Here is a 20886-nt window from a genome sequence, read left to right as displayed (position 1 = left end):
CTCAATCTGTAAAACAATACCAGGTCCCGTCTTGTATTTCCACAACCAAACATGTCCTAGTAAAAATTCCTTTTGGACTAGAACTGACTCCAAGAGTTTTTGTTTTCCTAAGACGTGGATTGGGGTGGAACTAAATAAGCTTAGTGTCCATGAGCATACATATTTTATATACAAATAAAATAAATAAATAAATAAATAAATAAATATTCATTTGGTCAGGAGGCACTACAGAAAACTGTGGAAATGTCCATAATTGGTCTTGTATATTGTTTATTTTTAACAAATAGAAATAAAAGAGCAAATGAGTTTTCCTATGTAGCTCTTAAAGCAGACCATAAGACATGAACTGGCAATGGTTAACTTTTACTATTATCATGTTTCAGGTGTACAATACTTTGCCAAATATAATGAAATTCCTTCCTGGACCTCATAATAAAGTCTTCTCTGACTGTAACAAGGTCTGTAAGTTCATTAGGAATGAAGTGGATGCTCACAAGAAGACCCTGGATCCAGAGACTCCGAGAGACTTTATTGATTGCATCCTTCTTAAATTAGAAAAGGTACATTACAAGGGTATTTCCTTTGCAAGGCTACTTCACACACTAGTACAAAAAAGACAGAGTTTCAGTTAATCGCTTGTGCTCCGTTTTCTTGATATGCCCATGGGAGTGAGCAATTTGTACTACTGACACAATAGAAAGCAAAAGAACTGATGTATCCCAACTCTGCCATAAATGCTATAGTAAAATATGAAGCTTCTAGGAGTAGTGGCCATTGTAAACAAGCAAACTCTCTCCTTAAGAAACTGTTATGTGGATCTGCTCTGCAGTGTCCTTTTCAGCACTAAAGAGGACACCATGAGCCATGTCTATATCATGTCAGGAGTTAGCAAAGCCAGCTTGGTACCATGTTTTCCCAAAGCCTACCCTGAAAATAAGCCCTAACTTGGTTTTTGGGGGGTGGGTCTAATATAAGCCCTACCCCCCAAAATAAGCCCTAGTTTTCGGATGAGGTGCCTACCTAAAAATCAAGCTAGGATGGGGGTGAGGGTGGAGCTTCCCCACAACCCAGCACCTGCTTACCATTGCAGCCAGGCCTCTCCTCGCCGGCCCACTTCTTCTGCAGCATCCCCAGGTCTGCATTTTGCAGTCAGAGAACTTTCTGGAAGCCCTCTGAAGAGAAATGCAGGCCTGGAGATGTCGCAGAAGAAGTGGGCCAGCTGGGCGGGGCTGTCAGTGCCAGAGGTGAGTGGAAAAGACACCCCCTAAAAATAAGACTAGGTGCCAAATTTTGGAGGTAAAAAAATTAGACTGGGTAGTAGGTAAAAATGTAGAGCAGAGGAATGTTAACTTTTGGGGGACTGACAATTCTGAAGATAATGATCTTTTGATGTGCTCCCTAAAATATTGGGGCCAGGACAAAAACTGAATGTGATTTAATTGCCTTAAAATAAATAAAATAAAATAAATTAAAATAAATTAAATAATTACCCATCCATTCGATTTGCACTTAAACTATTATTTAGTGGCAACTTTTGAAAAAGATTTCAGTGGCTGCAGTGACAGAAAGGCCAGATTTGGATACTGTTTTTTGTTTTGTGTCAAAATTAGGTTGGGAGTGGGAACTGCTTGGAGGATTGCAGTCTCCTATTTCAATCTGCCTCAAAACACACAAAATAACAGCCATGAAATCAGTAGTATGATTCTGGATCTTTTTGCATTGAGTTCTTTTTAAAATGTGGAAAAAGGAGAAGTGTTTCTATCAAAGGACTCCTACTCATTTTTCTACTCTTATAATTGTTGCTTATATGTTGTGAAGATTATTTTAATTTTAGGCCATTGGATTTTATAGAATGCTTCATTTATTTGCAAATGTCATCAAGGGTCTTACATATTTCCCATCCCGATGAGTTTCATTGATATCTATTAAGGTTCTTAGCTAAGTTAATTATTTTTTATTTGCATCAATGACCTCAGGATGTTTAGTAAAAAAATTAGCACTCTGTTCAACTTTTATTCATAATTGTTAGAAATTCTGTTTATATAGCCCTACAAAACAAAGTGTATAGTCCACATGGGACTTTCTGCTTAACTGTGGCAGGAAACAGGAAACTCTACTCAGAACAAGGGCATAGAAGATAATCATAGATGTAAATTTATAAACACTGCCATCTACCGGCTGCTGTAATTGTTGCATAAAATACATGAACATATACTGTATTGCAACACCCCCACTCAACAACTACTCCTTATATTAGTCCCATTTCAGATCTCAGTTCTATAAATCAGTTTCTTGTAAGCTGTTTTGTCAAAGAATCTGCCATCATGTTATTAGTTTCACAAAATGTAAGCACAATTAGATTTTGTTCAGCCAGATCACGAATGTAATAATGCTTTGTTCTTGCATTGATCTTCTCATTGGTGGCAAGCTTGATACATCCTTGATTGTCCTCAAATACGACTGTAGGCTGGGACATTGTCTCTCCAAGATCTTTAAGCAATTGATATAACCACACAGCTTCTTGACTGACATAGGCAACCGCAATGTATTTTGCCTTTGTAGAAGAAAAGCTACTGAGGTCTGCTTCTTGCTGGACCAAAATACAGGACTGCTTCCTAATTTGAACAAGTACCACTTGTGGATTTGCGAGTACTTAGGTCACCCACCCAATCAGAGTCCACACATCTACAAAGAAACAACATGGCAGCTGCAATGTTTGGATGTGTAGTGGTTGCAATATATAGCAATGCATTCACTGCTTGTCTGTACTGTTCATTAGTAGGAAGAAGATCCTTATCCCATTCCGTTTTTAAACATGCTGTGTCCATTGGCGTGCTGGCTTCTTTGGCTTTAGTCATGCTAAAATCACTAAAGCATTGCTTCAAATTTAGATTTCTGATTTAGCAGAAAGCTGCCATCTTTTTTACACTGTATGTTATTCCTAGGTAATATGTTACATCTATAAGATCTTTAGTCTCAAAATCCTGGTTAAGCACTGCAGTCAACTTTGCAATTTCCTCATCCCTTTTGTGAGCAACAATCAAGTCATCCACATAGAGTAAAATATACATATATTCAGAATCTACACATTTTAAGTATAGACATGGGCCATTTCTCCTTTGCATGAATTCTTTGTCCAGAAAGACTTTGTTTATTTTTAAATTCCATCCTTGAGCCAATTGCTTGAGTCTGTAAAGAGATTTCTGCAGATGGAGATATGAATCTTGTAGGATATGTGGACTCTGATCGGGCAGGTGATCCATGTACTTGCAAATCTACAAGTGGTTACTTGTTCAAATTAGGAAACAGTTCTATATCTTGGTCCAGCAAGAAGCAAACCTCAGTAGTTTGCTTTCTACAGAGGCAGGATACATTGCTGCTCCTATGCCAGTCAAGATGCTGTGTGGTTATGTCAATTGCTTGAAGATCTTGGAGAGCTAATGTCCCAGCCTACAGTCTTGGCATATAAACTTCATTTATACATTTCCACATACCTTCCCTTATTAGCAGCATTTTCACCTTGAATTTCCAAGACTGGTAGTTCTGGTTTGTTAGATATGCAAATGAAATCTTTGTTGCAGCTGTGTTACTGGTCATTTGTTTCATTCTGTTGCAATCTTCTTTCTGTTACTGTATCTTGCACTTATTTCCTGTAGCAGCTACAGATGCAAATTTATCAACACTGCCATCTACTGTTTGGCTGTAGTTGTTGCATAGAATACATGAACATGTATTCCAACAATAATATAACTTGGAAACCTTTCCCCAGAATGCAAAAAGGAAGCATAATAAAAATGATGGATTAATGAGTTTAAACCACCTATTTTGGATTCTAGAATTTGGCCTTCCTGATAGTGGAAAAGTAGGAGTATCAAATATGTTTTTTATTTATATTTGCTTTTCATCAATCATAAAGCAGAACCAGTTTAGTCTAGTGGTTAAGGCACCTGGCTAGAAACTGGGGGACAGTGAGTTCTAGTCCCAATTTGGGCATGGAGCTAGCTGGGTGTCATTGGACTGGTCACTTTCTCTCACCCCTAGTAAATAGGCAATGGCAAGCCACTTCTGAAAAAAACATTGCCAAGAAAGCTGCAGGGATTTGTTGACTCTTTTTTTGTTTCTAATTAAATGTGCTTAGATATCCATACATTTTTTTAAAAGTTTCAACCTTCACAATGCTATCATTTTTACTGTGATTATATAAAATGCTATATTGTTAGATAAATATAATATAATCTAGCCATATAAAGAAATAGCAATAGCTCACTTCAGCAGAAGCAAAATGGATCTGTCAATTTCTGTGACATGATGAAATTTTTAAAAAGTTACAATGTACAGACAAGTTGAACTAGAATTTCAGCTGGGAAACTATAGGTGTCTTATATCAAGACAGAGACAGAATGCAACAGAATTCCTAGAAGTTTGGCACTCTGAAATGTGAGCCATCAGCTGATATATAGTAATAAACCTGATCCATAAATCATTCAAAAGGAACAATCAAAGGCCAAAGCAAGAGGCAAAAGCCCTGAGCACATCCTCCACATCACACCCTTCAACTAACACTCAGATAAGCAGGAACAGTCAAGGAAGAAAAAGAAAAATCTCCCCAAATCCACAGAAGGCTGTAAAACAGCCAACCAACTTCATTTCCCATTTCAGAGCACAGATGATGTTATTAATCTGGTAATGAAATGTCTGCAAGAAAAAAACAAGCTGAAAGGAAGGTCTGCCAGAGAATAGTGAAGACCAAGTACAACATTATCAGTGAGCAAGTGGACAGGGAGTCCTTGACTTACAATCACAATTGAGCCCAAAAGTTAGGTTGCTAAGCAAGATGTTTTTAAGTGAATTTTGCCACATTTTACAATCTTTCTTGCCATACTTGTTAAGGGAGTCACTGTGGTTGTTAAGTTAGTGACATGATTGTTAAGTGAACCTGGCTTCCCCATTGACTCTGCTTGATAGAAGGTTGCAAAAGGTGATCACACGAACCCCCCGGACACTGCAACCGTCATAAATAAGAAATAGTTGCCTCTGAAATTTGATCACATGACCATGGGGCTGCTCCAATGGCCGTAAGTATGAAAAACAGTCATAAGTCTCTTTTTTCAGTGCTGATGTAACTTCAAACACTCACTTAATGAACTGTTGTAACTTGAGGAGTACTTGTAATGAGCTACGTAGGCACCCATTGTCTCTGTCCATGCCTTCTGTATTGGTTTGGAATGTTTTAATCCCCAACCTCATTCTGAATAAAGAGCACCATAGAGACATGGGTCAAAGCCTCTAAAGAAAAATGATGCCAATGTACCAAGGCAACATAATATTAACCCAGCTAGGGAGCATTTCTAAAATAATTCAGAATAAGATTTTTTTTTTGTTAGAGAAAAGAAGTAAGATGTTGAATAGATAACTTTAAAATACTCAAGCATTTGTAATAATGTCACTCCAATTTCTTATGATTAGTTTTGTTTTGTTAACTTTGGCAACAGGAGTATAACTTCAGAATTTAGGAACTACCTTGAATTCTACTTGTCACCCAAAAGTTGTAAAATTGAATAATATACATTGGCATAAATGTAGTTTACATTCATGAAACATAGCAAGCAGATGAATGTGGTTATGCCCTTCATTTCAAGTAACATAATTTTTCTAAGGTTTTTAATCTTGTGAATATGCTTTGGTCAAACACCGGGAAAGGTTCAATCTTGTAAATTGCATCAATGTTACTTTTTATACCTTACAAAGAGTCCTATTTTTGAAAGAATTAAAAACAGCCCATTTTTTAATGGGGAAAATATCCACCTTTGCTTTTTGTATCTTTCTGTCTCCTTAAAGGGCACAACTATTCTTCCATTAGGCAATTCAGTACACTTTGATCCTCTCTTCTGGGAAGATCCTGAAAAGTTTGACCCAGCTCATTTCTTGGACAAGAAGGGTAAATTCCAAAAGAAGGATGCCTACTTGCCTTTCTCTGCAGGTAACTGAGGGGTTCTGAGTGATTTGGTGATTTGGGTTCTTCAAGGGTGGCCAGTTACCTGTAAGGCTGAATTACCTCAGCTATGTTCATGGGTGCTGTTCTTCCTGCCTGCCCTTGCCACTAACTATACCTGTTCCCAGATTCAAGATAGGTATCCCCAGAACATGCATAGGTAAATGGCAAAATCATTGAGGGAATCTGATTGAATCGTAAAGGAGAATGTTCAGTCTCTTGGAACCAGAAGATATGTACTGATTGCTTTTTTAGATAATAAAATTACTGAATTATAAAGGTAACAGAGTGGTTAGATCAAAAAGAGTAAAATGAGAAAATGTTAAAATTCAAATATTTTTACAATATTTTTAAAATATTAAAAAAATTGAAAGATATCAGTAGATCCAAACAGAACCACTCAAAATAACCACCTATCACACTTAACCCTAGTCTAATAAACTTTGTATTCCTTTAAAAATATATAGAACAATCTTTTTGTTTAATCTATTCAGATGGTTATTGATTATTGCTACAAATTACTTCAATACAGTCTCTTTCATAAATCTAGCAAAAAAAAAACAATCCAATTGTTCTCTGGGATTTTCATTTTTTTTATTGAAAAGTTTTACAATACATTTTATCTTTAACAATCCCTCCCCCCCTCCCTCCACCCAACCCTTCCTAACCCTCCCTAACCCTCCCCCCACCCCTTCCCCCCTCCCCCCTCCCTGACTTCCCAGAGCTAAATACAAGGTATAAAGGTAAAAACAATCATAAACAACCATATGTTAACAACAATAAACTATTAAGTCTATCGCACTCTAGCTCATATAAAATGACTACAAGCAATACTAATATCACATAAAAAACTTATACAAATGCTAAATGAAACTTTTTAGTCCCATATTTGTTCTGGATATAATCAATCCACTTTTTCCACTCCATAATATAACGTAGTTGCGAATGGTCTTTCAAATAAGCCGAAATGTTTGCCATTTCCGCCAGGTCAGAAACTTTTAAAGTCCATTCTTCTATAGTCAGCAGTTCCTCCTTCTTCCAATATTGACCTACTAAAAGTCTTGCTGCCGTAATTAAGTTCAACATCAACTTAGTGTCCACAACAGTAGTATCCGTAGTTATGCCCAATAAAAACAATTGCGGACAAAACTTTATCCTTTGCTTAAATATCTTCTGCATATTCCACCAGATTTTAATCCAAAAAGCTTTAACCCTTTTACAGGTCCACCATATATGAAAATACGTTGCGTCTTCGCCACCACATCTCCAGCATTTAGGTTGATAATTTGGATACATACTTGCAAGCTTTTTAGGATCTAAATGCCACCTATAAAACATTTTGTAAAAGTTCTCTCTTAAGTTTTGAGCTTGCGTAAATTTTACGTTCCTCACCCAAATCTTTTCCCAAGTGTCCATTGTGATAACTTCTTGAATATTCTGAGCCCACTTTATCATACAATCTTTAACAAGTTCTGTTTCTGAGTCAATTTCTATCAATGCAAGATATATCCGTTTAATATGTGCTGGACCCTGATTTCTAATTTGCTTTACCAAATTTTCATCAGTCATTGAGAAACCAATTTTCTGGTCTTTCCACCTGGCCCATAATTGACCATATTGAAACCAGGTTTGAACAATCTTCTCTTCTCGTAAAAAATTGTACGGCTTCAAACACCATACGTTCCTCTCCAAACTTAAGATTTCCTTGTATGTAGTCACATCATGTTTGAAGCCAAGATTTTCATTTTTATTTCTTTCTCAATTTAATGTTGTTTGCAGTCATGCTATTTTGAAGGTATCTAATTTGTATGAAAGAGTTAATACACAATATCCAAAGTGGTTAGCAAAAGAAATACAAACCTAACATCCTGTGAAAGACTCCATTTGTAGTTGGAGGCAATACATTGAATTTCCTTGTCTCCCAATTTCCCCCTTCCCACATCATTTTTCTTTTTTCTTTTGTTTTCTTTCTTTTCTTTTTTTTTTTTGGAACAACTGAAAGGAAAAACAGCTTAGGCAATCTTGTGTCCTCTCTTTGTCCAGAGAGGGTTGTAAGAACCAACCTACTGGAACTGTTTTCTGTTGATTCAATCTTAGATTATTTTTTTAAAAAAAATTAAATAACAGAGTAGGTTTTGCACTCTCTTGATTAACCTTCAACAAGAGTTTCTTTATGTCTTTCTCACAATGTCTTTCTTCTTTCTGAGATAATACCTCATATCTCTGTAGCATAAATACTTTGGATATTTATTTATTTGATTAACTGATCAATTGATATAGCTGCCCTTCTCAACAAGTCACTAATTAATTAATTGACAATTAACTAATTATCTTCTTCATTTTTTGTGTGCAGGGAAGAGATCATGTACAGGAGAGGGATTGGCTGATATGGAATTGTTCCTGTTCATTGCCATTCTGCTTCAACATTTCACTTTTGAATTGACAATAGATCCTGAAGAAATAGACTTAAAAAACTTGTATGTAGGCTCTAGGAACAAAGGGAAGTTTCGCTAGTTACGGGCCATCACACGTAAAATTTAAATTAGCAACAGAAATAAAAGATTGTTTCAACTTTTCCCAGCCCAGTATCAAAAAAATTTGTATTAAGAAACCAAAAGGACTTGTGGGAAGAATTTATAAATTTATATAACTGTTAGAAATATATAGGGAATCATATGTTAACTAATAAGGTTATTGATTAATGAAACAAAGTTGCAGAAAAGGTGCAAGCCATAATAACAAAATCACTTAAATGTACAGCAAAGTTAAGAATTAATTAAACACTTATTTCAAATTGAAAACACACATAAGTAAATGCACAAGTCTTAATTAATATAATGTAAACATAATTATAACACTCACAGTTCAACCAAGAGACTCAATCTACATTGCTTGATGTCACACACTAGAACCAGCATCTACACAAACCCACACCCCTCAAGCCCACACCATGGACCAGTCCCTCTATAAAATAACCTCTCTGTAAGCCATTTTTTTCTGTAGCTAGCCCCAAGGCAAACTTCTTTAGTTTGGGAAATAAATAAATCTTGTTTCCTCACAGCCATCTGGATTTCATTCTGGTTTATTCTTGTGCAACTCTGGCTGGAGTTGGAACCCCAAATTATTCTTCTGACAGACTTTAAGTAACTTTTTGAATTTAACTTCAAGAATATTTCCTGTGGGTTGTTTAAAATTTTACAAAAACATATATGAAGACTTTGAAACTAATTGTAAGTCATCTTCTGTGAGAAACTGTTGTTGATTAGGGGAAAAAACCCCTACATAGTAAGAGATAAGGAGAGGGAACTAGAGAGAACTAAATATTACAATTAAAGAGACTGATTAATTCAGAATGAATCAGTGTTATTTGACTGTGGAAGAGTTGAAGGATATTTGGGAACAATTCCCTCAGAAATTACTGTTAAGAATATCTGCTATAAAAATGTAACTCAAAATAAATTGTGGAAAAGGAACAGATTTTAGTAGATAAAACAGAGACTGTGGCTAATTTGAATGTGGAACTGCAAATGGATTTTAAAATGTCAGGTTACAAGAATGATATGGAAAACAATGTTACACTGAAATTGAATGAAATAGCCTGAAAATTAAAGGAGACATTCAAATAATATACCAGAAGAGTGACTTCAGCAGCCTTTTTAAATCTTTGATTAACAAAAAAAGTCTTAAACTTACGAAATAGTTTCTGAGAGAGAGAAAATGATAAGAAACCAACTTGTAGGACACTATTTGAAGGGATTAAAGACCAAGCTTCTTAAAAATAAAAGGAAGGAATACAAAGTTAAATGTCAAAGTTAAAATATAAGAGCTAAAAATAGTAGCTCTTAATGGGTTCAAATGATGAGACTCTAAACTAAAGATTTTTTATAGATAACAAACAAGTTATAAGAAGAGTTTTTTGGTGTAATTTTAGAGAAACTGATGTTACTGTGTTAAAAGGAAAAGGAAATATAAAACTGATTTAATTAAATATACATTATTATTTCTCATAAATCTTAATGACTTTAGTGCTATTTTATCATTTGTTTATTGATAAGAGATGAGAATAGAAAGAAGAAATATTTCATTGTAACACTGGAGAATGATATAAGTTACTGAAGTTGTTTGTGTTTATCTTGAGGGAATCAATTCTTTACATAACCTTTTGCTTTTTTCTTTATTTTTTTAAATTTCTTTATTTTTGCAATTCTTTTTCTTATTTTTTTATATTCTTAGCTTGCATTAGTTTTTTATCTTTTCATTTGTATACTTCAATAAAATTAGAAAAGCAGAAATATTTGTTTTAGTTGCCATGTTAAAATATAGGTAGTCCTTGACATACAACCAATCATTCAACAACAGTTCAAAGTTATGACAACCTTGGAAAGATGCTTTATGGTCTGTAAAGTACCTCCAACTGTCATACACACACACACACACACACACACTCATAAACAAACACATTCCCTGGAAAGTGAATCCACTTCGACTTTGACAGGAAGGAGTTGCAGCGACTGAGTGGAGAAACACTTCTACGAAACCTCTCCTGGTCTTCCCAAGGCCTCCCTCAACCCAGCTAAGGCAGCCCATGTTCCTTACATTACTGCTGTCTGGCTGCTCTGACACCTGTCATAATCTAAGCACACTGAATCATATGTGATTGCTGAAATAGGTTTGCAAAGGAACAAAGAAATAGCTGGGAAGTGCTTTTTCTAGAAGTCCATCTGCTACTGCTACATAGTGCCAATCCCCTGCCCCTGCCCCCCAACAGAGGTGTGCCTTTGGCTTGGATGGCAGGCGAGGAACAGTGAAAAAGGGGGAATGAAGAAAAAAAGAATGACAAAGCATGCTCCTTTCCCCTTCCTTTTCTTCCCGTCATTTTTTTCTTTGATCTACAGCTAGTTTCTCTCCCTCCTCCCTCTCCCTTCCTTCTCCATCACTCTGAAACTCATCCCTCTTTTCTTGTACCAAGTCATGTACACGAACACTCTCATTCCTGAGTAGACTCCTAAAGAATCAGAAAGCACCAAAGAAATTTCTAGAGGAGATTGGCTTCACCTTGGTTTCTTGAGGGTTAAAACATCAGACCAATTCCTAGAGAGGAACAGAACCATGAAACGGATTTCTAGAGAGGAAGGTGGTCACTTACTACATTGGGTGAAGGGCCAGCTTAAGCATGATGTGCTTCGACTTATCATCATCATCATCATCATTCCTGTCCTGAAGTTTTTGGTGCTATTTCCTTTTTCTTGAGCAGGAGAGATGAAAACAGAGAGTCAAAAGAAGAAAAAATGTCACCTGAAAGAATAATGTTCCCCTTATATCAGACCACTCATTTCTAAAATAAAAGGGCTACACTAGGTTTGACTTACCAAGCTGAGAACTGCACTCCAAAATCAGTGGATTCATATATCCCTTGCTTAAAAATATGTTGCTTGATTCATTTTTATTTTAAAAAACAACAGGTAGTCCTCAACTTAGAGTCATTCATTCAGCAACCTTTCAAAATTATGATAGCAGTGAAGGAAGAAACCTATGACCTATTTCCAAAAGAAAATAGCATTTAAGTGAAGATTCTGTTAAGGTAACCTGAAAAATGTCAGTCTTGCAAGTCTGATAGTACAAATCTCTTTTACAGCCTGAGAGTTAGGGAGGATCCCCTTCTGAGCCTCTTTCCCTGCCCATTATGCATCTGTGGCCTATGGCCTCTCTTATCTGACTGTTCCCTAGGAACAATCCCCCCCACGCACCCAAATCTCCCCAGGTCTTTACCACATACCTGTTACATAATGTGGTGACACTGATGGGCAAGATGAAGCACTTATTCTGGAGCAGTGCCAAAACCCTTTGTAGAAATTCCCTGAAATAGGAAAATATGGTTGGATCCTACACTAAACAAAACCACACATTATAATTGGCTTTTATAACATTCCTATCACTTCCATGTTTTATAATAGTGTTGAAAGAAAAATCTTCATCAGGTCCAGTCCAAACTGGGAATAAACAAAATGGAGACTGCTTTAGAAAGAAGGTTGTTATTTATTGAAGAGCAAAACCAGGCAGAAATGTGGTTCTGGGAAAGCTGACCACATGTAGCTGGGAGTGGTGGGTTTTTATACCTTCTTGAGCCTTTTTGTTTGGAATTGTTCCTGTTTCAGGCTTTGTTTTTCCTGTGGCATGAACCTTGACCTGAGGTTCAGTGTGCCCTTTTAGTATTTTTATGGTGGTGGGTTAATCCTATTTTGTCCTAAAGGTCATATCCTGCTTCCCTGGGGTTCTGCTGATGGCTTACTTCCTGTGTTGGATTTCTTGGGTGAGGGGTTGCTGGTTCTAATCCTATCATTCTGTTATTGTTAGCTATCAGATTCTGGTAGTGTAAAACTCAGTTGTAAGTCTGGTGATCGAACCGACGCTGTCGCTGTTTAATAAATTGTATAATAACCGCCAAACTTCACCAGCTGTGAGTCCATCTGGAATGCTGGAGAACAAGTTGCCATCCAGTGAGCTCAGCAGAGTGGTGTATGCTTGTCTATGACGCCACTCTTCTCGGGGTCCCCAGGGGAGAGGTGGTGGGTTCTGAACCATCTCTAGAGTCTCATCCTTTAATAGACATACCTGCACATCTCTATTCCAACTGTTGTAATTCTCCCCCCCCCAAGTTGCAGTTTTTTAAACTCGTTCGGGAGGTTAGAGGCAGGTGAAAAACAATTCTTGTCAGTCCCACTTGCAAACATCTGAGAGCTGTCCATTGAGATGAATGGTAGAGGGATCCCCCTGGTGGAAGTTAGTGGGATTTTTCTCTGATTATTGGATAGCTCTGTCTGGGCATGCCTGGAAATCATGTGATCCGGGGGTGGGCGTTGCCCAAGTGTGCCGGCCGGCAGAAGCCCTGAAGATTTTTCCTGAGGATTGCAAGATGCCTCCCGGCAGGATGGAGGCTGGATGGCACATGGATTGCCCGGATTGCCTGATTTGCCCTGAGAAGCCCATCGCTGGTCCTGAAGACCTGAAGAGAAGGTGGGAGGCCCTGGGGGTTCATAGTTGGGAGGCTCCAGGCTGGACCCCACCCGGCAGTTAGGCCCTGGGGAGAGGGTAGGAGGCCTTGGAAGGAGGCTGGCTACCCCCGATGTTGGAGCTGCTGTCCTTTTGGCTTCCAGGGCTGCAACCAGGACCTGGATGGCTGCTTCAAGCCCTGCTGTAGCAGTTTCGGATGGACAGGCTTTACTGCCATCATAGGACTTGAGGCTTTCTGGTGAGGAGGACCCAGGGGTTTGCATGCTGCTTCGGCTGGATGCCACGGATTGCTGGGCCTCCAGGCTTAGTTGAGGCCTATCTTTATTAGAACATGTGGGTGTTCTGGGGGCTGCCATCTTGTTTCTGGTATCGTGCCATGTGGTCGTCCTGGGGGCCGCCATCTTACTTCCGGTTGCCCCAGGAAGCTGTAGGTCACAGTTTGGCGGGAAATTTCGCGCCAAAGGCTCTGGGGTGCCGGGGTCACTCAGGGTGGCGGGCGCCATATTAGGGGGCCTCGTGGGCGCTAGGGAAGGACTCACCAGGTGTCCAGAGGCTTCCTGCGCTGGGGTCCCCCGTGGAGAGGCTTGTGGCGTCCTTTGTGTTGTAAGGAACTTTAGAAGCAGCTCTTCGCGTTCCTGTTCAGTCATCTGGCTCACACGGCGTTTGGCTTGAGCCAGGTCCGTTTCTGCTGCATCTGGGCAGTCTTGGGCGGACTGCAAGCCTTCCATGCTTCCCTCTGTGGCATGCAGTTGTAGGGAGGCATGCGAAGGAGTCCCTGGTGCTCCGCTGGATCCTCTGAGGGAATGGAGGTCATCTGTGCTCTCACCTGGAGCGGAGTTTGCTTCAGGGGCTGGAGGCAGGGCTGCTGATCTTGATTGAAGACTCCTGGTCACAATCTGGGATCTCCTGCCATCCATTTTAAATGGATTTGTGCTGGAACCTCCAGACATCTTGTAGTAGCCGCTGGCTTGGAAGCATTGCCTTAAACCATCCTCTGCTACCAACTTGTGAGATGGTCTCACGAGGTCGATGGATCGTTAAGGTGCTTCCAAGTAAAAGGCATCACGCAGAGATGCAATCATATGAAGCTTTATTCAATGATAGATTAGAGAGAAAGAATTACTTGGCATGGAGGCATCCATGCCTGCATGTGAGAGAGAACAAAAGAACAGAGAGCAAGCTAGCATAGCATAACTGGAACAGAACAAAAAGCAGAAGCAGAACAAAGAGCAGCCCCTTGAGCAGAGGTATTTATGGGGGTCTCAGCCCCTCCCTGACCATAAAACTCTCTCGCCAATGGGGCTGCAGGGGCCGGAGACCCCTGACCCATCAGTGGAAGCAAAGAAGCCTCTTTGCTCCCATGTGATGACCTTTTTGGGGAACTGCCATGGCTGGCACAAAACATCTAACAGTATCATCTGCATATCTTAGGTTGTTGATATTTCTTCTGGCAATCTTAATTCCAACTTTTGATTTATCTAGCCCTGCCTTTCTCATGATGTGCTCTGCATATAAGTTAAATAGGCAGGGCGACAGTATATAGCCTTGCCGGACTCCTTTCCCAATTTTGAACCAATCAGTGGTTCCGTGTCCAGTTCTCACTGTTGCTTCTTGGCCCACATATAGGTTTCTCAAGAGAAAAATAAAATAGTCTGGTACGCCCATCTCTTTAAGAATTTGCCACAGTTTGTTATGATCCACACAATCAAAGGCTTTAGCATAATCAATGAAGCAGAAGTAGATGTTTTTCTGGAACTCTCTAGCTTTCTCCATGATCCAGCGTATGTTGGCAATTTGATCTCTAGTTCCTCTGCCTCTTTGAAATCCTGCCTGTACTTAGGGTAGTTCTCGATCCACATACTGCTGGAGTCTAGCTTGTAGGATTTTAAGCATAACTTTACTAGCATGAGAAATGAGTACAATTGTGCGATAGTTTGAACATTCTTTGGCACTGCCTTTCTTTGGAATTGGAATGTAAACTGATCTTTTCCAATCCTGTGGCCACTGTTGAGTTTTCCAAATTTGGTGGCAAATTGAGTGTAGCACTTTTACTGCATCGTCTTTTAACATTTTGAATAGCTCAGCTGGAATACTGTCACCTCCACTAGCTTTGTTGTTGCTCATCTTTTCTAAGGCCCACTTCACTTCACATTCTAGGATGTCTGGCTCGAGGTCAGTGACCACCCCATTGTGATTATCAGGGATGTTAAGCTCATTCTTGTATAGTTCTTCTGTGTAATTTTGCCACCTCTTCTTAATCTCTTCTGCCTCTGTTAGGTCCCTGCCATTTTGGTCCTTTATCATGCCCATTTTTGCATGAAACATTCCCTTCATCTCTCCAATTTTCTTGAAAAGATCTCTGGTCCTCCCTATTCTATTGTTTTCCTCTATTTCTTTGCACTGTTCATTTAAGAAGGCATTCTTATCTCTTCTAGCTATTCTCTGGAATTCTGCATTTAATTGGGCGTATCTTTCTTTTTCTTCCTTGCCTTTTGCTTTCCTCCTTTCCTCAGCTATTTGCAAAGCTTCCTCAGACAGCCATTTTGCTTTCTTGCATTTCTTTTTCTTTGGGACGGTTTTGGATGCTACCTGTTGTACAATGTTGTGAACCTCTGTCCATAGTTCTTCAGGCACTCTGTCTGTCAAATCTAATTCCTTAAATCTATTTGTCACCTCTACTGTATATTCAACCGGGATATGATTTAATTCATACCTGAGTGGCCTAGTGCTTTTTCCTACTTTCTTCAGTTTAAGCCTAAATTTTGCAATGAGAAGCTCATGATCTGAGCCACAGTCAGCTCCTGGTATTGTTTTTACTGACTGTATAGAGCTTCTCCATCTTTGGCTGCAGAGCATATAGTCAATCTGATTTCTGTGTTGACCGTCTGGTGATGTCCATGTGTAGAGCCGTCTCTTGGGTTGTTGGAAAAGAGTGTTTGCTATGACCATCGTATTCTCTTGACAAAATTCTATCAGCCTGTGCCCTACTTCATTTTGTACTCCAAGGCCAAACTTGCCTGTTATTCTGCTTAGCTTTTGGCTTCCTACTTTAGCATTCCAATCCCCCATGATGATAAGGACATCATTTTTTGGTGTTAGTTCTATAAGGTGCTGTAGGGCTTCATAGAACTGGTCAATTTCATGCTTTTCAGCACCGGTGGTTGGGGCACAGACTTGGACTACTGTGATATTGCATGGTTTCCCTTGGATTCGAACTGAGATCATTCTGTCATTTTGAGGATTGTATCCCAGTATTGCTTTTCCTACTCTTTTATTGACTATGAAGGCTACTCCATTTCTTCTGAGGGATTCTTGCCCGCAGTAGTATACCTGATGGTCATCTGAATTAAATTCACCCATTCCTGTCCATTTTAGTTTGCTGATACCTAAGATGTCCATGTTCAGTCTTGTCATCTCTTGTTTGACCACGTCCAGCTTTCCTTGATTCATGGATCTTACATTCCAGGTTTCTATGGAGAAAAAATCTTTACAGCATCGGACTTTCCTTTCACCACCAGACACATCCACAGCTGAGCATCCTTTCAGCTTTGGACCAGTCACTTCATTCTTTCTGGCGCTACTAGTATTAGCCCTCTGCTCTTCCCCAGTAGCATGTTGGATGCCTTTCGACCTGAGGGGCTCATCTTCCAGCGTCATATTGTTTTGCCTTTTGGTACTGTCCATAGGGTTTTCATGGCAAAGAAACTGGAGTGGGTTGTCATTTCCTTCTCCAGTGGATCACGTTTTGTCAGAACTCTCTGATATGACCTGTCTGTCTTGGGTGGCCCTGCATGGCATAGCTCATAGCTTCATTGAATTACACAAGCTCCTCCACCACGACAAGGCAGTAACCTGACATTTTAAAATCCATTTGCAGATCCACATCCAAACCTTTAACTAATAACTGATTTTAAGCACACACTCTTTTTTTGCTGACTATACAGTAGCATGTGAAAGAGTAATTAATTAACTTTTGCTCATTGAACCGTGTTTCTTTTTTTTCACTGGGTTGTCACAGCCCTGAATTCAGTATAAAGATCATAAATAAATACAATGTTGTCATGACCTTTAACTGGGCGAAATGGTCCATCGCCACAACAAGACAGTAATCCATGAAGGGGGGAGAAGATTTATACAGTCAGTAAAAACAAGACCAGAAGCTGACTGTGGCTCAGATCATGAGTTTCTCATTGCAAAGTTTAGGCTTAAACTAAAGAAAGTAGGGAAAAGCACTATGCGACTCAGGTATGAATTAAATCACATCCCTGTTGAATATACAGTAGAGGTGACAAATAGATTTAAGGAATTAGATCTGACAGACAGAGTGCCTGAAGAACAATGGACAGAGGTTCGCAACATTGTACCACAGGTAGCAACCAAAACCATCCCAAAGAAAAAGAAATGCAAGAAAGCAAAATGGCTGTCTGAGGAAGCTTTGCAAATAGCTGAGGAAAGGAGGGAAGCGAAAGGCAAGGAAGAAAAAGAAAGATACGCCCAATTAAATGCAGAATTCCAGAGAATAGCTAGAAGAGATAAGAATGCCTTCTTAAATAAACAGTGCAAAGAAATAGAAGAAAACAATAGAATAGGGAGGACCAGAGATCTTTTCAAGAAAATTGGAGAGATGAAGGGAATGTTTCATGAAAAAATGGGCATGATAAAGGACCAAAACGGCAGGGACCTAACAGAGGCAGAAGAGATTAAGAAGAGGTGGCAAAATTACACAGAAGAACTATACAAGAATGAGCTTAACATCCCTGATAATCACAATGGGGTGGTCACTGACCTCGAGCCAGACATCCTAGAATGTGAAGTGAAGTGGGCCTTAGAAAAGCTGAGCAACAACAAAGCTAGTGGAGGTGACAGTATTCCAGCTGAGCTATTCAAAATGTTAAAAGATGATGCAGTAAAAGTGCTACACTCAATTTGCCACCAAATTTGGAAAACTCAACAGTGGCCACAGGATTGGAAAACATCAGTTTACATTCCAATTCCAAAGAAAGGCAGTGCCAAAGAATGTTCAAACTATCGCACAATTGTACTCATTTCTCATGCTAGTAAAGTTATGCTTAAAATCCTACAAGCTAGACTCCAGCAGTATGTGGATCGAGAACTACCCTAAGTACAGGCAGGATTTCAAAGAGGCAGAGGAACTAGAGATCAAATTGCCAACATACGCTGGATCATGGAGAAAGCTAGAGAGTTCCAGAAAAACATCTACTTCTGCTTCATTGACTATGCTAAAGCCTTTGATTGTGTGGATCATAACAAACTGTGGCAAATTCTTAAAGAGATGGGCATACCAGACCATCTTATTTTTCTCTTGAGAAACCTATATATGGGCCAAGAAGCAACAGTGAGAACTGGACACAGAACCACTGATTGGTTCAAAATTGGGAAAGAAGTCCGGCAAGGCTGTATACTGTTCCCCTGCCTATTTAACTGAGCACATCATGAGAAAGGCAGGGCTAGATGAATCAAAAGTTGGAATTAAGAAATATCAACAACCTAAGTTTAGCAGATGATACCACTCTAATGGCAGAAAGTGAAGAGGAACTAAAGAGCCTCTTGTTGCTGGTAAAGGAGAGTGCAAAAGTTGGCTTGAAAGTTTAGATTAAGAAAACCAAGATCATGGCATCTGGCTCTCTCAATTCCTGGCAAATAGATGGGGAAGAAATGGAGGTAGTGACAGATATTATTTTCCTGGGCTCCAAGATCAATGCAGATGGGGACTGTAGCCAAGAAATTAAAAGACGCTTGCTCCTGGGGAGGAAAGCCATGGCAAATCTAGACAGCACACTAAAAAGCAGAGGTATCACCTTGTCAACAAAAGTGCATATAGTCAAGGCTTATAGTCTTCCCAGTTGCAATGTATGGCAGTGAAAGTTGGACCATAAAAAAGGCTGAGCACATTGAAAGTATTAGATAAAATGAAATTTGGGGATAAATTTTTACAACCAATCAGAGCATTATATCAAAAGCAAACAGCCCGCATAATAATTAATAATAGTTTGACGGAAGTATGTAACATTGAAAAGGGTACAAGGCAGGGGTGCCCGTTGTCACCCTTATTATTTGTTTTAACATTGGAGATATTATTGATTAAAATACGGGGTTCGGATAAAATTAAGGGAATTCAAATTAGAGATCAGGATTATAGATTGAGGGCGTTTGCAGACGATCTGGTTGTTACAGTGACTCAGCCTGAAGTCTCAGTTGTAGAATTGATGGAGATAATAATGCAATATGGGAAAGTTTCTGGATTTAAGGTTAACATACAAAAAACTAAAATGTTGTCTAAGAATATGACAGTATCACGAAAGGCTGTTTTAGAAGAGTTAACGGGATTTGAAATAGTGAAAAGGGTTAAATATTTGGGGATATATTTGTCACCCTCAAATGTAAGGTTATATAAAAATAATTATGAAAAGTTATGGGGAAAAGTTCAAAAAGAATTGGATAGTTGGAAAAAACTACAATTATCTTTACTGGGAAGAATTGCAGCTGAGAAAATGAATGTTTTGCCAAAATTTTTATTTTTATTTCAAATGATACCTATACTTAAAAAGGATTCAAACTTGGAGGAATGGCAAAAAGGTATTAATAAATTTGTTTGGGCAGGGAAAAGGCCACGAGTTAAATTTAAGATTATACAGGATACGCGTGAAAGAGGTGGTCTTAAAATGCCTAACTTTAAACTATATTATGAAGCTGCTGCTTTGTCAGCGATAAGTGATTGGTTTAATTTAACACAAGTGAGATTATTAAATCTTGAAGGCCATGATTTGTTATTTGGTTGGCATGCATATTTATTGTATGATAAGAAGGTGGATAATGTGTTTAAGGTACATATTTTAAGGCATGCTCTGTTGCAAGTTTGGAAAAAGTATAGACACAAGTTGAGTTATAAGATACCTATATGGGCAATACCGAAACACGCAATAGAAAATAAAAGTGTTGGGTTTAAACACGATGTGACTACATATAAGGAAATTTTAAGTTTAGAAAGGAATGTATGGCAATTAAAGCCATATAATATTTTAAGAGAAGAAAAGATTGTACAAACTTGGTTTCAGTATGGGCAATTACAGGCCAGGTGGAAGGAAGATCAGAAAATTGGTTTTTCAATGATTGATGAAAATGTGGTAAAGCAAATTAGAGATCAAGGTCAAGCACATATTAAAAGGATATATCTTACATTGATAGAAATTGATTCAGAGACAGAACTTGTTAAAGACTGTATGATAAAGTGGACTCAGAATTTTCAAGAAGTCATTACAATGGATACCTGGGAAAAGATTTGGGTGAGAAATGTAAAGTTTACCCAGGCTCAGAACTTAAGAGAGAACTTTTATAAAATGTTTTATAGGTGGCATTTAGATCCTAAAAAATTAGCAAGTATGTATCTGAACTGCCAGCCCAAATGTTGGAGGTGTGGCGGTGAAGATGCAATGTATTTCCATATATGGTGGACCTGTAAAAAGGTTAAAGCTTTTTGGATTAAAATTTGGTGGAACATGCAAAAGATATTTAAGAAAAGGATAAAGTTTTGTCCGCAATTGTTTTTACTGGGCATTATTACTGATACTACTGTTGTGGGCACTAAGCTGATGTTGAGCTTAATTACGGCAGCGAGACTTTTAGTAGCGCAATATTGGAAGAAGGAAGAACTGCCGACTATAGAAGAATGGACTTTAAAAGTTTCCAACCTGGTGGAAATGGCAAAGATCTCAGCGTATTTGAAAGACCAGTCGCAACAGAGATATATTGTGGAGTGGAGAAGATGGATTGATTATATCCAGAATAAATATGGGACTAAAAAGTTTCATTTAGCATTTGAATAAGTATTGATGTGATATTTAAATTGCTTGTAGTTAATTTAT

Source organism: Vipera berus (genome assembly GCF_964194415.1).
Source record: "Vipera berus genome assembly, chromosome: 2".
NCBI classification, from domain to species: Eukaryota; Metazoa; Chordata; class Lepidosauria; order Squamata; family Viperidae; genus Vipera; species Vipera berus.
The sequence above is the reverse complement of the archived record's forward strand: the minus strand, read 5'-3'. Positions refer to the sequence as shown.